Source organism: Coturnix japonica, chromosome 19, assembly GCF_054131305.1.
Source record: "Coturnix japonica strain WE chromosome 19, WE-NBRP24, whole genome shotgun sequence".
In the NCBI taxonomy this organism is placed as follows: domain Eukaryota; kingdom Metazoa; phylum Chordata; class Aves; order Galliformes; family Phasianidae; genus Coturnix; species Coturnix japonica.
The window spans coordinates 3,278,786-3,294,900 of NC_140681.1; the positions used below are offsets into that span (position 1 = coordinate 3,278,786).

The window sequence follows — 16,115 nt, forward strand, 5'->3', positions numbered from 1 at the left end:
GGGGTGTATTAAAAAGAGCATGGCCAGCAGGTCGAGGGAGGTGATTCTCCTCCTCTACTCTGCCCCGGTGAGGCCTCCTCTGGAATCCTGTGTCCAGTTCTGGGCTCCCCAGTACAAAAAAGACAGGGATCTCTTGGAAAGAGTCCAGCGGAGGGCCACAAAGATGGTGAAGGGCCTGGAGCATTTCCCCTATGAGGAGAGATTTAGCGAACTGGGTCTGTTTAGCCTTGAGAAAAGAAGGCTGAGAGGGGATTTGATCCAGGTTTATAAATACCTGAGGTGTGGGTGCCATAGTGGCGTGGCTGGTCTCTTTTCAGTAATGTGTAGGGACAGGACTAGGGGTAATGGGATGAAACTTCAGCATAGGAAGTTCTGCATGAAGATGCGGAAGAACTTCTTTACGGTGAGGGTGACGTAGCACTGGAACAGGCTGCCCAGGGAGGTGGTGGAGTCTCCTTCTGTGGAGATATTCAAGAGCCGACTGGACGCCGAGCTGTGCGACGTGGTGTAGGGAGCCTGCTTTCCAGGAGGGTTGGACTCGATGATCTCTAGAGGTCCCTTCCAACCCCTGCAATTCTGTGATTCTGTGAGGCAACCACAGCCTCACTGGGAAGACTGTTCCAGTGTTTCACCACCCTCTGTCACGGAGTTCTCTCTAGAGCTCACTCCGGGACAGTGTGCACAAACCCAGGGCAGCAGGAACAAAAGCCCCCCCCCTTTTCTCTCACGGCACGGTACGGCAAAGTGCGGCGTGGCCCGGCCCGGCCACGTGCGTTTCGGGAGAGGGGAAGGGAAGGGAGATTGCGATTAGGTCTAACAAAAAAATGAGGGAGGAAAAAGGTGATCTGAGAACGAATGGCAGTTTAATAACCTAATAACACTAAACAACAACAAGAGAGTTTCAACAAAGAGAATACCAAGTCCCAAATCTCACCGATGGAGCTGTGGAAGGCAGGAAGGTCTGACCACGTTGTCTCCTCGCAGGGAGCCGGTCCAGCAACCCCGTCCCCTTCCTCACTTCCCTTCCGGTGCCCCACCCCGCATGCTCATTAAGGCAGTTCACAGAAAAAAAAACTTGTCCCCTTTACTCCCATTATTAGGCATGGTGTTCTGATGTGGAATACCAACACCAACCAAATTGCAAAACCATAACACCTCACAGTAAAGTTCTTCCTGGTATGTATTCTAAATCTACCCTCTTCCAGTTTAAAACCATTTCCCTTCATCCTGTCACTACATGCATTTATAAAAAGTCCCTCCCAAGCTTTCCTATGCACTCCCTTCAGATACTGGGAGGTTGCTATAAGGTCCCCCTGGAGCCTTCTCTTCTCCAGGCTGAAGAGCCCCAGCTCTCTCAGCCTGTCCTTCTAGAGGAGGTGCTCCAGCCCTCTGATCATCTCCATTTCCCTCATCTGGACCTGCTCCAACAGCTCAGTGTCCTTGTGTTGGGGTCCCCAGAACTGGACGCAGTACTCCATGTGGGGTCTTACAAGAGCAGCGCGGAGGGGCAGAATCACCTCCTCGACCCGCTGGTCACGCTTCTCTTGATGAAACCTGGGATATATTTGGCCTTCCAGGCCACAAGCGTACACTGCCACCTCGTGCTGAATCATCTGAGACCCCCAAATCCTTCTCCTCGGTGCTGCTCTCAAGCCATTCTCCACCCAACCTTTATCTGTGCTTGAGATTTCCCCAACTCAGGGCACTTGTCCTTGTTGAACTTCATGAAGTTGACATGGGCCACCAAGTTTGTCACGTCTGACTTGCCCATGGTGAAACCATTTTGATTACCACCAGCCACCTTGTCTTTATTTTTCCGTGTGGTGCAGTAGGGCCTTCAGTTGGATCTACCCCGCGATCTTACCAAGCACAGAGGTGAGACTGACTGGCCTGTAGTTCCCTGGATCTTCTTTTTTCCCGATCCGGAATAGGGGGGTTATGTTTCCCCTTTTCTGATCAGTGGGAACTTCACCAGACTGCCATGACCTTTCAAATACGATGCACAGCAGCTTGGCAAGTTCATCCACCAGTTCCCTCAGAACCTGCGGATGGATCCCTTGGACTTGTGCAGCTTCAGATTCTTTCGATGGTCTAGAACCTCATCTTCACTTACAGCACTTACAGATCCACCTTCTCCAAGTTTTACTGTTGCTTTCTGCAGTTTGGGCTCTGGGCCTAGAGCACTTGCCAGTGAGGCCTGAAGCAAAGAAGTCATTGAGCACCTCAGCTCTCTCTGTATTCCTCATGACCAGGCCTCTAGTGGCCTTCCAGAGAGGGCCCACATCCTCGCTTACCTTCTTTTTAATCACTGATATACCTGTTCCCCTTTCTGTCCCCAGCTAGATTTAGTTCTGCCTGGGTTTTAGCTTTCCTAACCTGATCTTTGAGGTTCCCATACTACTTGGAAGAGGAAGTTATCATCAGCACATTCCAGAAACCTCTTTGATTTCTGGTGCAATGCTGTGTTGTCCCTCCCACAGATATCAGGGTGGTTGAAGTCCCCTGTGAGGACCTCATCCTCCATGTCCTTCTTGTAGTGAGGAGCCCAAAACTGAACACAGTACTTGAGATGCGGCCTCACCAGAGCTGAGTACAGAGGGATGATCACCTCTCTGCTCCTGCTGGCCACACTGTTTCTTATACAGGCCAGGATGCCCTTGGCCTTCTTGGCCACCTGGGCACACTGTGGGCTCATGTTGAGCAGAGCATCGACCAACAGCCCCAGGTCCCTTTCCTCTTCACAGTCATCCAGCCATTCTGTCCCAAGCCTGTAACACTGCATGTACCCCCAGCAGAGAACAACTACATCCCCCAGAGGATTGCTTGCTGCTCTGTCACCCTTTATGTTCAGTGCAAAAGATAAAAGCCATCCGTATATCACTTGATCTCCCCTTTCCTTTTTGATCCCAGCAGCACGAGAACTCCCTGGGTTGTCTCACCTCGGCTTTAGAATAAGGACTTCAGTTTTCGGACACACTTTGTAATGTTATTTTTTTAATTTTTTTTATTGGTTTTAATTCTAATTCTGATACTAATTATGATATATTGTACTGTAGTGTGTTATCTTGCATTCTGGTATCATCTTTGGTCAATTAATTAAACAAATTAAAACGAATTAAACAAATTAAAATTAATTAAGCCAATTAAAACTAATTTGTTGCCACTGTTTTGGTTTTTGGCCAATCTCTCTACTTGTTTTCCCCTTTTTTTCCTTTTCCCTTCACTGGGGCCTGGATGCTTCTAGGGACTCTGGAGTTTGTTTTTGGGTCAGAAGCAGTACGAATGCTTCTGGGGAGTTTGGAGTTTGTTGTTGACGCAGAAGTCGTCTGGATGATTCTGGGGACTCTGGAGTTTGCTGTTGGGTCAGAAGCAGTAGGAATGCTTCTGGGGAGTTTGGAGTTTGTTGTTGACGCAGAAGTAGTCTGGATGATTCTGGGGAGTCTGGAGTTTGTTGTTGGGGCAGAAGCAGTCCGGATGCTTCTGGGGACTCCGGAGTCTTTTGTTGAGGCTGAAGCTCTACGGATGCTTCTGGGGAGTTTGGAGCCTTCCCTGCCCAACGCAGGTTTGGGTGACTTCTCAGGCAGCTTCATTGCACGCCCTGTGCTCCATGAGTCTCCCTGAAGGCCACGCTCCATCAAAGCCACATTCCTTCTGCATTGTCCAGACAGAAGATTATAGCATGAAGGAGAGGGGCCAGCTGGTTTATGAAGCATTGTGGGTCTGATTTTCGAACCCGCAATGTAATCCACGGGACCGGGCTGGAACTTGTCCCTGGCCATCTGTAGTCTGTGGATCGAATTCTTCAAATTGGAAATCTCCCGAAGAAGCTCATCCTGGAAGGGAACAGAGGGTTTATGCTTGGTCTTGTCTTAGAGAGTGCTTCCCACCCTAAGTACTGCTGCTTTACGCAGAAGAGGGCAAGCACACTGCTTCAGCCTTGCAATGAGGGCAGAAGAGAACGGCTGCCACAGTGCTCTGTTTGTAAGCAAGCAACTTTCCAGGCTGCCTTCACACCAGCACGCTGTGCTAGCTCAGCTCTGAGCTGAGCTGTCCTTTCCATGCCTCAATGCCTAGACCACCAGCCCGCCCCTCACCTTTTCTGCTTTCCCCATCTCCCTCAGATCCATCAAGTAAAGCCCGTGCCCTCAGTGCCATGCTGCTGACACGTGCCTACCAATACTGGGCTTTGCCTACCTCTTCTCGCCTCTTTGCTTGCTTTTTCTCCAGCTTCAGCCTGGTCAGGTACTGCCTGTACTCGTTGAACTCCTTCAGAGTGCAGACAACCTACAGAAGAGACAATGACAGATGGCTGTAGTGTCAGGCCCCTGCCTGGCAGACTGGAAAGCCCTCCTGACGAGACCCGTGTTGGTCAGCCCAACAGCCAAACTTACGTCGCCATCCTCGGTGACCAAGCCCCGTTTCTTCAGGTTCCGCAGGTTGTTTTTGCGGTTGTGGAACTCCCGCAGATGCGGGTCATGCAGGCTGTTGTACTCTGTGCACAGATTGCGACTGTACGGATCTCTCAGGTCAAACTGAGGAGAAGGCTGGTGGAGCTGGAAGAGATGTGTTGTAGAGTGTGAATGGGGAAGGAGAGAGCAGCAAAGAGACAGAGACACTTCCAAGCTGCTCACACCCACAGGCTGGCCTCTTGCCTCTTTCCCAAACAGTCATGTCTGGGTTTTCCTAAGTCCTCCAAGAGGGAGAGCAGAGGGTTGCACCCTCCTCCAGGAACGACCCGGTCTCCACATTTCTGTGCCTGATGGGTGCCTGGCCCCAGCATCCCAACACATGGGATTGGCATCCCAACACAAGGCCTCCTTGGCATGGCGGCAACCCCAGGAAACAAGAGCCCTTTTTGACGCTTCCTTACTCCTCTCACCTTTTCCCCCAGCTTTCTCCTGGCGAAAAGGAGCTTGGTGCCGGGCTGCACAGGGATTTTAACCCCGAGTGGAAGGTCCAACAGCCAGCTACCTCCTGCTCCAACTTCCTGTCCTCCGGGTCGGAGCTAGAAAGACAAAGACACGCTTGGACACTCAGACACTCCATTCCCCTCTCCAGCCCACCTCCGCTCCCTTAGGCAGCTCCCTCCCCACTTCTGTAACCGATGCTGGGATGTGCAGAGAGGTGCGATTCCCTGCAAGCCTTCTCCAGCACCAGCATGAGGAGAAGTGTCCCTCAGCCTCTGGAGAGCATCTACAGCCCCAGAGCAGCCCTGCATACCCCAGGCTACTGCACTCAGCCCTCTCTTGATGTAGCAGCGCTCACCTTTCCGCTCTTCCCCGCTCTGCTCAGAAATTCATCTGGATTTCGGAATCCAGCACTGCAACAGCACTCCATGGCTCCTGGTAGGAACTCTCTGAGAGCTGCAACCCTCCGCTACCACCTCTCGCTCCAGCAGCAGCGAACTGAGGCCACCCCAGCCGGAGTTCCAGCCTGCAGCTTTACGTCACGCTCACCCACTGTTGCATCACAATGACATGCAATGACATGCGGCAAGCCTGCAGCTGCATGGAGGCCCTGCTGGGTGCACTCGTGGTAAGCTGCTCCAGCTGGCCCTGCTTTGAGCCAAAAAGGCTTGCTGAGTCCTGAGGCCTGCTGTAGGCTTCCTTGGTTTCTATCACAGGTGATGCTGCACGTGGAACAAATACCTTCTCGGGTTGTCCCAGAGCTTGTTTTATAAGTAAATGACACTGAAACAATGTGGGAGAGCTGGCCTGTTTTTCTGTCCTAGAATCTTAGAATGGTTTGTGTTGGAAGGGACCCTTAAGATCACCTCGTTCCAACCTGCTATAGACAGGGACACCTTGCTGTAGACCAGGTTGCTCACAACGCATCCAGCCTGGCCTTGAGTGCTTCCAGGGAGAGGAGGGGTGCTGAGAAGGTGGAAATAGTGAACGCCTTTTTTGCTTCTGTCTTTAGTGAAAGGGCTCTCCCTCCGCAATCCCAGGCCCTGGAGGTTAATGAGAGAGTGTGGGGAATGGGAGATTTCCCTTTAGTCAGGGAAGAGGTGGTCTGTGAGTGCCTAGGAAACATTAAGGTCCATAAATCCTTGGGACCTGATGGGGTGCATCCATAGGTGCTGAGGGAGCTGCTGGAGGTCGTTGCTAAGCCGCTCTCTGTAATCTATCAGAGGTCTTGGAGAACTGGGGAGGTGCCTGAAGACTGGAGGACGGCCAGTGTCACTCCTGTCTTCAAAATGGCAAGAAGGAAGACCCGGGTAATTATAGGCCAGTCAGCCTCACCTCTGTCCCAGGGAAGGTGATGGAACAGCTTGTGCTGGATGCCATCTCCAGACAACTGGGAGAAAAGGGGGTTATCAGGAGTACTCAGCATGGGTTCACCAAGGGGAGGTTGTTCTCGACCAACCCGGTGGCCTTTTATGAAGATGTCACTAGCTGGGTGGACGGGGGGAGAGCGGTAGATGTAGTCTACCATGATTTCTGTAAGGCTTTTGATACTGTCCCCCATGACGTTGTTATAACAAAGCTGAGGAAGTATGGGATAGATGAGCGGAAGGTGAAGTGGGTCGAGAATTGGCTGACTGGCCGAGTGCAGAGGGTTGTCGTTGGTGGTGCGGAATCTGGCTGGAGGCCTGTAACTAGCAGCGTCCCCCAGGGGTCTGTGCTGGGTCCGGTCTTGTTCAACATCTTCATCAGTGACCTTGATGAGGGGATAGTGACCACCCTCAGCAAGTTTGCTGATGCCACGAAGTTAGGAGGATTGGCTGACACGCCTGAAGGCTGTGCTGCCATTCAGAGGGACCTGGACAGGCTGGAGAGCTGAGCAGTAAGAAACCAGATGAGGTTTAACAAAAGCAAGTGTAGAGTCTTGCACCTAGGGAGAAATAATTGCATGCACCAGTACAGGCTGGGGGAAGAGCTGCTGGAGAGGAGCTCTGCTGAGTGGGACCTGGGCGTCCTGGTGGACGACAGATTGACCATGAGCCAGCAGTGTGCCCTTGTAGCCAAAAAGGCCAATGGCATCCTGGGGTGTATTAAAAAGAGCATGGCCAGCAGGTCGAGGGAGGTGATTCTCCTCCTCTACTCTGCCCCGGTGAGGCCTCCTCTGGAATCCTGTGTCCAGTTCTGGGCTCCCCAGTACAAAAAAGACAGGGATCTCTTGGAAAGAGTCCAGCGGAGGGCCACAAAGATGGTGAAGGGCCTGGAGCATTTCCCCTATGAGGAGAGATTTAGCGAACTGGGTCTGTTTAGCCTTGAGAAAAGAAGGCTGAGAGGGGATTTGATCCAGGTTTATAAATACCTGAGGTGTGGGTGCCATAGTGGCGTGGCTGGTCTCTTTTCAGTAATGTGTAGGGACAGGACTAGGGGTAATGGGATGAAACTTCAGCATAGGAAGTTCTGCATGAAGATGCGGAAGAACTTCTTTACGGTGAGGGTGACGTAGCACTGGAACAGGCTGCCCAGGGAGGTGGTGGAGTCTCCTTCTGTGGAGATATTCAAGAGCCGACTGGACGCCGAGCTGTGCGACGTGGTGTAGGGAGCCTGCTTTCCAGGAGGGTTGGACTCGATGATCTCTAGAGGTCCCTTCCAACCCCTGCAATTCTGTGATTCTGTGAGGCAACCACAGCCTCACTGGGAAGACTGTTCCAGTGTTTCACCACCCTCTGTCACGGAGTTCTCTCTAGAGCTCACTCCGGGACAGTGTGCACAAACCCAGGGCAGCAGGAACAAAAGCCCCCCCCCTTTTCTCTCACGGCACGGTACGGCAAAGTGCGGCGTGGCCCGGCCCGGCCACGTGCGTTTCGGGAGAGGGGAAGGGAAGGGAGATTGCGATTAGGTCTAACAAAAAAATGAGGGAGGAAAAAGGTGATCTGAGAACGAATGGCAGTTTAATAACCTAATAACACTAAACAACAACAAGAGAGTTTCAACAAAGAGAATACCAAGTCCCAAATCTCACCGATGGAGCTGTGGAAGGCAGGAAGGTCTGACCACGTTGTCTCCTCGCAGGGAGCCGGTCCAGCAACCCCGTCCCCTTCCTCACTTCCCTTCCGGTGCCCCACCCCGCATGCTCATTAAGGCAGTTCACAGAAAAAAAAACTTGTCCCCTTTACTCCCATTATTAGGCATGGTGTTCTGATGTGGAATACCAACACCAACCAAATTGCAAAACCATAACACCTCACAGTAAAGTTCTTCCTGGTATGTATTCTAAATCTACCCTCTTCCAGTTTAAAACCATTTCCCTTCATCCTGTCACTACATGCATTTATAAAAAGTCCCTCCCAAGCTTTCCTATGCACTCCCTTCAGATACTGGGAGGTTGCTATAAGGTCCCCCTGGAGCCTTCTCTTCTCCAGGCTGAAGAGCCCCAGCTCTCTCAGCCTGTCCTTCTAGAGGAGGTGCTCCAGCCCTCTGATCATCTCCATTTCCCTCATCTGGACCTGCTCCAACAGCTCAGTGTCCTTGTGTTGGGGTCCCCAGAACTGGACGCAGTACTCCATGTGGGGTCTTACAAGAGCAGCGCGGAGGGGCAGAATCACCTCCTCGACCCGCTGGTCACGCTTCTCTTGATGAAACCTGGGATATATTTGGCCTTCCAGGCCACAAGCATACACTGCCACCTCGTGCTGAATCATCTGAGACCCCCAAATCCTTCTCCTCGGTGCTGCTCTCAAGCCATTCTCCACCCAACCTTTATCTGTGCTTGAGATTTCCCCAACTCAGGGCACTTGTCCTTGTTGAACTTCATGAAGTTGACATGGGCCACCAAGTTTGTCACGTCTGACTTGCCCATGGTGAAACCATTTTGATTACCACCAGCCACCTTGTCTTTATTTTTCCGTGTGGTGCAGTAGGGCCTTCAGTTGGATCTACCCCGCGATCTTACCAAGCACAGAGGTGAGACTGACTGGCCTGTAGTTCCCTGGATCTTCTTTTTTCCCGATCCGGAATAGGGGGGTTATGTTTCCCCTTTTCTGATCAGTGGGAACTTCACCAGACTGCCATGACCTTTCAAATACGATGCACAGCAGCTTGGCAAGTTCATCCACCAGTTCCCTCAGAACCTGCGGATGGATCCCTTGGACTTGTGCAGCTTCAGATTCTTTCGATGGTCTAGAACCTCATCTTCACTTACAGCACTTACAGATCCACCTTCTCCAAGTTTTACTGTTGCTTTCTGCAGTTTGGGCTCTGGGCCTAGAGCACTTGCCAGTGAGGCCTGAAGCAAAGAAGTCATTGAGCACCTCAGCTCTCTCTGTATTCCTCATGACCAGGCCTCTAGTGGCCTTCCAGAGAGGGCCCACATCCTCGCTTACCTTCTTTTTAATCACTGATATACCTGTTCCCCTTTCTGTCCCCAGCTAGATTTAGTTCTGCCTGGGTTTTAGCTTTCCTAACCTGATCTTTGAGGTTCCCATACTACTTGGAAGAGGAAGTTATCATCAGCACATTCCAGAAACCTCTTTGATTTCTGGTGCAATGCTGTGTTGTCCCTCCCACAGATATCAGGGTGGTTGAAGTCCCCTGTGAGGACCTCATCCTCCATGTCCTTGTAGTGAGGAGCCCAAAACTGAACACAGTACTTGAGATGCGGCCTCACCAGAGCTGAGTACAGAGGGATGATCACCTCTCTGCTCCTGCTGGCCACACTGTTTCTTATACAGGCCAGGATGCCCTTGGCCTTCTTGGCCACCTGGGCACACTGTGGGCTCATGTTGAGCCGAGCATCGACCAACAGCCCCAGGTCCCTTTCCTCTTCACAGTCATCCAGCCATTCTGTCCCAAGCCTGTAACACTGCATGTACCCCCAGCAGAGAACAACTACATCCCCCAGAGGATTGCTTGCTGCTCTGTCACCCTTTATGTTCAGTGCAAAAGATAAAAGCCATCCGTATATCACTTGATCTCCCCTTTCCTTTTTGATCCCAGCAGCACGAGAACTCCCTGGGTTGTCTCACCTCGGCTTTAGAATAAGGACTTCAGTTTTCGGACACACTTTGTAATGTTATTTTTTTAATTTTTTTTATTGGTTTTAATTCTAATTCTGATACTAATTATGATATATTGTACTGTAGTGTGTTATCTTGCATTCTGGTATCATCTTTGGTCAATTAATTAAACAAATTAAAACGAATTAAACAAATTAAAATTAATTAAGCCAATTAAAACTAATTTGTTGCCACTGTTTTGGTTTTTGGCCAATCTCTCTACTTGTTTTCCCCTTTTTTTCCTTTTCCCTTCACTGGGGCCTGGATGCTTCTAGGGACTCTGGAGTTTGTTTTTGGGTCAGAAGCAGTACGAATGCTTCTGGGGAGTTTGGAGTTTGTTGTTGACGCAGAAGTCGTCTGGATGATTCTGGGGAGTCTGGAGTTTGCTGTTGGGTCAGAAGCAGTAGGAATGCTTCTGGGGAGTTTGGAGTTTGTTGTTGACGCAGAAGTAGTCTGGATGATTCTGGGGAGTCTGGAGTTTGTTGTTGGGGCAGAAGCAGTCCGGATGCTTCTGGGGACTCCGGAGTCTTTTGTTGAGGCTGAAGCTCTACGGATGCTTCTGGGGAGTTTGGAGCCTTCCCTGCCCAACGCAGGTTTGGGTGACTTCTCAGGCAGCTTCATTGCACGCCCTGTGCTCCATGAGTCTCCCTGAAGGCCACGCTCCATCAAAGCCACATTCCTTCTGCATTGTCCAGACAGAAGATTATAGCATGAAGGAGAGGGGCCAGCTGGTTTATGAAGCATTGTGGGTCTGATTTTCGAACCCGCAATGTAATCCACGGGACCGGGCTGGAACTTGTCCCTGGCCATCTGTAGTCTGTGGATCGAATTCTTCAAATTGGAAATCTCCCGAAGAAGCTCATCCTGGAAGGGAACAGAGGGTTTATGCTTGGTCTTGTCTTAGAGAGTGCTTCCCACCCTAAGTACTGCTGCTTTACGCAGAAGAGGGCAAGCACACTGCTTCAGCCTTGCAATGAGGGCAGAAGAGAACGGCTGCCACAGTGCTCTGTTTGTAAGCAAGCAACTTTCCAGGCTGCCTTCACACCAGCACGCTGTGCTAGCTCAGCTCTGAGCTGAGCTGTCCTTTCCATGCCTCAATGCCTAGACCACCAGCCCGCCCCTCACCTTTTCTGCTTTCCCCATCTCCCTCAGATCCATCAAGTAAAGCCCGTGCCCTCAGTGCCATGCTGCTGACACGTGCCTACCAATACTGGGCTTTGCCTACCTCTTCTCGCCTCTTTGCTTGCTTTTTCTCCAGCTTCAGCCTGGTCAGGTACTGCCTGTACTCGTTGAACTCCTTCAGAGTGCAGACAACCTACAGAAGAGACAATGACAGATGGCTGTAGTGTCAGGCCCCTGCCTGGCAGACTGGAAAGCCCTCCTGACGAGACCCGTGTTGGTCAGCCCAACAGCCAAACTTACGTCGCCATCCTCGGTGACCAAGCCCCGTTTCTTCAGGTTCCGCAGGTTGTTTTTGCGGTTGTGGAACTCCCGCAGATGCGGGTCATGCAGGCTGTTGTACTCTGTGCACAGATTGCGACTGTACGGATCTCTCAGGTCAAACTGAGGAGAAGGCTGGTGGAGCTGGAAGAGATGTGTTGTAGAGTGTGAATGGGGAAGGAGAGAGCAGCAAAGAGACAGAGACACTTCCAAGCTGCTCACACCCACAGGCTGGCCTCTTGCCTCTTTCCCAAACAGTCATGTCTGGGTTTTCCTAAGTCCTCCAAGAGGGAGAGCAGAGGGTTGCGCCCTCCTCCAGGAACGACCCGGTCTCCACATTTCTGTGCCTGATGGGTGCCTGGCCCCAGCATCCCAACACATGGGATTGGCATCCCAACACAAGGCCTCCTTGGCATGGCGGCAACCCCAGGAAACAAGAGCCCTTTTTGACGCTTCCTTACTCCTCTCACCTTTTCCCCCAGCTTTCTCCTGGCGAAAAGGAGCTTGGTGCCGGGCTGCACAGGGATTTTAACCCCGAGTGGAAGGTCCAACAGCCAGCTACCTCCTGCTCCAACTTCCTGTCCTCCGGGTCGGAGCTAGAAAGACAAAGACACGCTTGGACACTCAGACACTCCATTCCCCTCTCCAGCCCACCTCCGCTCCCTTTGGCAGCTCCCTCCCCACTTCTGTAACCGATGCTGGGATGTGCAGAGAGGTGCGATTCCCTGCAAGCCTTCTCCAGCACCAGCATGAGGAGAAGTGTCCCTCAGCCTCTGGAGAGCATCTACAGCCCCAGAGCAGCCCTGCATACCCCAGGCTGCTGCACTCAGCCCTCTCTTGATGTAGCAGCGCTCACCTTTCCGCTCTTCCCCGCTCTGCTCAGAAATTCATCTGGATTTCGGAATCCAGCACTGCAACAGCACTCCATGGCTCCTGGTAGGAACTCTCTGAGAGCTGCAACCCTCCGCTACCACCTCTCGCTCCAGCAGCAGCGAACTGAGGCCACCCCAGCCGGAGTTCCAGCCTGCAGCTTTACGTCACGCTCACCCACTGTTGCATCACAATGACATGCAATGACATGCGGCAAGCCTGCAGCTGCATGGAGGCCCTGCTGGGTGCACTCGTGGTAAGCTGCTCCAGCTGGCCCTGCTTTGAGCCAAAAAGGCTTGCTGAGTCCTGAGGCCTGCTGTAGGCTTCCTTGGTTTCTATCACAGGTGATGCTGCACGTGGAACAAATACCTTCTCGGGTTGTCCCAGAGCTTGTTTTATAAGTAAATGACACTGAAACAATGTGGGAGAGCTGGCCTGTTTTTCTGTCCTAGAATCTTAGAATGGTTTGTGTTGGAAGGGACCCTTAAGATCACCTCGTTCCAACCTGCTATAGACAGGGACACCTCGCTGTAGACCAGGTTGCTCACAACGCATCCAGCCTGGCCTTGAGTGCTTCCAGGGAGAGGAGGGGTGCTGAGAAGGTGGAAATAGTGAACGCCTTTTTTGCTTCTGTCTTTAGTGAAAGGGCTCTCCCTCCGGAATCCCAGGCCCTGGAGGTTAATGAGAGAGTGTGGGGAATGGGAGATTTCCCTTTAGTCAGGGAAGAGGTGGTCTGTGAGTGCCTAGGAAACATTAAGGTCCATAAATCCTTGGGACCTGATGGGGTGCATCCATAGGTGCTGAGGGAGCTGCTGGAGGTCGTTGCTAAGCCGCTCTCTGTAATCTATCAGAGGTCTTGGAGAACTGGGGAGGTGCCTGAAGACTGGAGGACGGCCAGTGTCACTCCTGTCTTCAAAATGGCAAGAAGGAAGACCCGGGTAATTATAGGCCAGTCAGCCTCACCTCTGTCCCAGGGAAGGTGATGGAACAGCTTGTGCTGGATGCCATCTCCAGACAACTGGGAGAAAAGGAGGTTATCAGGAGTACTCAGCATGGGTTCACCAAGGGGAGGTTGTTCTCGACCAATCCGGTGGCCTTTTATGAAGATGTCACTAGCTGGGTGGACGGGGGGAGAGCGGTAGATGTAGTCTACCTTGATTTCTGTAAGGCTTTTGATACTGTCCCCCATGACGTTGTTATAACAAAGCTGAGGAAGTATGGGATAGATGAGCGGAAGGTGAAGTGGGTCGAGAATTGGCTGACTGGCCGAGTGCAGAGGGTTGTCGTTGGTGGTGCGGAATCTGGCTGGAGGCCTGTAACTAGCGGCGTCCCCCAGGGGTCTGTGCTGGGTCCGGTCTTGTTCAACATCTTCATCAGTGACCTTGATGAGGGGATAGTGACCACCCTCAGCAAGTTTGCTGATGCCACGAAGTTGGGAGGATTGGCTGACACGCCTGAAGGCTGTGCTGCCATTCAGAGAGACCTGGACAGGCTGGAGAGCTGAGCAGTAAGAAACCAGATGAGGTTTAACAAAAGCAAGTGTAGAGTCTTGCACCTAGGGAGAAATAATTGCATGCACCAGTACAGGCTGGGGGAAGAGCTGCTGGAGAGGAGCTCTGCTGAGTGGGACCTGGGCGTCCTGGTGGACGACAGATTGACCATGAGCCAGCAGTGTGCCCTTGTAGCCAAAAAGGCCAATGGCATCCTGGGGTGTATTAAAAAGAGCATGGCCAGCAGGTCGAGGGAGGTGATTCTCCTCCTCTACTCTGCCCCGGTGAGGCCTCCTCTGGAATCCTGTGTCCAGTTCTGGGCTCCCCAGTACAAAAAAGACAGGGATCTCTTGGAAAGAGTCCAGCGGAGGGCCACAAAGATGGTGAAGGGCCTGGAGCATTTCCCCTATGAGGAGAGATTTAGCGAACTGGGTCTGTTTAGCCTTGAGAAAAGAAGGCTGAGAGGGGATTTGATCCAGGTTTATAAATACCTGAGGTGTGGGTGCCATAGTGGCGTGGCTGGTCTCTTTTCAGTAATGTGTAGGGACAGGACTAGGGGTAATGGGATGAAACTTCAGCATAGGAAGTTCTGCATGAAGATGCGGAAGAACTTCTTTACGGTGAGGGTGACGTAGCACTGGAACAGGCTGCCCAGGGAGGTGGTGGAGTCTCCTTCTGTGGAGATATTCAAGAGCCGACTGGACGCCGAGCTGTGCGACGTGGTGTAGGGAGCCTGCTTTCCAGGAGGGTTGGACTCGATGATCTCTAGAGGTCCCTTCCAACCCCTGCAATTCTGTGATTCTGTGAGGCAACCACAGCCTCACTGGGAAGACTGTTCCAGTGTTTCACCACCCTCTGTCACGGAGTTCTCTCTAGAGCTCACTCCGGGACAGTGTGCACAAACCCAGGGCAGCAGGAACAAAAGCCCCCCCCCTTTTCTCTCACGGCACGGTACGGCAAAGTGCGGCGTGGCCCGGCCCGGCCACGTGCGTTTCGGGAGAGGGGAAGGGAAGGGAGATTGCGATTAGGTCTAACAAAAAAATGAGGGAGGAAAAAGGTGATCTGAGAACGAATGGCAGTTTAATAACCTAATAACACTAAACAACAACAAGAGAGTTTCAACAAAGAGAATACCAAGTCCCAAATCTCACCGATGGAGCTGTGGAAGGCAGGAAGGTCTGACCACGTTGTCTCCTCGCAGGGAGCCGGTCCAGCAACCCCGTCCCCTTCCTCACTTCCCTTCCGGTGCCCCACCCCGCATGCTCATTAAGGCAGTTCACAGAAAAAAAAACTTGTCCCCTTTACTCCCATTATTAGGCATGGTGTTCTGATGTGGAATACCAACACCAACCAAATTGCAAAACCATAACACCTCACAGTAAAGTTCTTCCTGGTATGTATTCTAAATCTACCCTCTTCCAGTTTAAAACCATTTCCCTTCATCCTGTCACTACATGCATTTATAAAAAGTCCCTCCCAAGCTTTCCTATGCACTCCCTTCAGATACTGGGAGGTTGCTATAAGGTCCCCCTGGAGCCTTCTCTTCTCCAGGCTGAAGAGCCCCAGCTCTCTCAGCCTGTCCTTCTAGAGGAGGTGCTCCAGCCCTCTGATCATCTCCATTTCCCTCATCTGGACCTGCTCCAACAGCACAGTGTCCTTGTGTTGGGGTCCCCAGAACTGGACGCAGTACTCCATGTGGGGTCTTACAAGAGCAGCGCGGAGGGGCAGAATCACCTCCTCGACCCGCTGGTCACGCTTCTCTTGATGAAACCTGGGATATATTTGGCCTTCCAGGCCACAAGCGTACACTGCCACCTCGTGCTGAATCATCTGAGACCCCCAAATCCTTCTCCTCGGTGCTGCTCTCAAGCCATTCACCACCCAACCTTTATCTGTGCTTGAGATTTCCCCAACTCAGGGCACTTGTCCTTGTTGAACTTCATGAAGTTGACATGGGCCACCAAGTTTGTCACGTCTGACTTGCCCATGGTGAAACCATTTTGATTACCACCAGCCACCTTGTCTTTATTTTTCCGTGTGGTGCAGTAGGGCCTTCAGTTGGATCTACCCCGCGATCTTACCAAGCACAGAGGTGAGACTGACTGGCCTGTAGTTCCCTGGATCTTCTTTTTTCCCGATCCGGAATAGGGGGGTTATGTTTCCCCTTTTCTGATCAGTGGGAACTTCACCAGACTGCCATGACCTTTCAAATACGATGCACAGCAGCTTGGCAAGTTCATCCACCAGTTCCCTCAGAACCTGCGGATGGATCCCTTGGACTTGTGCAGCTTCAGATTCTTTCGATGGTCTAGAACCTCATCTTCACTTACAGCACTTACAGATCCACCTTCTCCAAGTTTTAC

At 51.9% G+C, this 16,115-nt stretch overlaps 2 long non-coding RNA genes across 2 annotated transcripts; both read right to left on the reverse strand.

Moving 5' to 3' along the window:
- Nucleotides 1-3,749: 3,749 nt before the first annotated feature.
- Nucleotides 3,750-4,968, reverse strand: LOC146757797 (uncharacterized). The gene is made up of 3 exons (XR_014935741.1): nt 4,880-4,968; nt 4,195-4,553; nt 3,750-3,833 (listed from the first exon to the last, which is right to left on the reverse strand). It is a non-coding gene; the product is annotated as an uncharacterized LOC146757797 (long non-coding RNA).
- Nucleotides 4,969-10,732: 5,764 nt separating this feature from the next.
- LOC146757798 (uncharacterized) lies at nt 10,733-11,951 on the reverse strand. The gene is made up of 3 exons (XR_014935744.1): nt 11,863-11,951; nt 11,178-11,536; nt 10,733-10,816 (listed from the first exon to the last, which is right to left on the reverse strand). It is a non-coding gene; the product is annotated as an uncharacterized LOC146757798 (long non-coding RNA).
- Nucleotides 11,952-16,115: the final 4,164 nt, after the last annotated feature.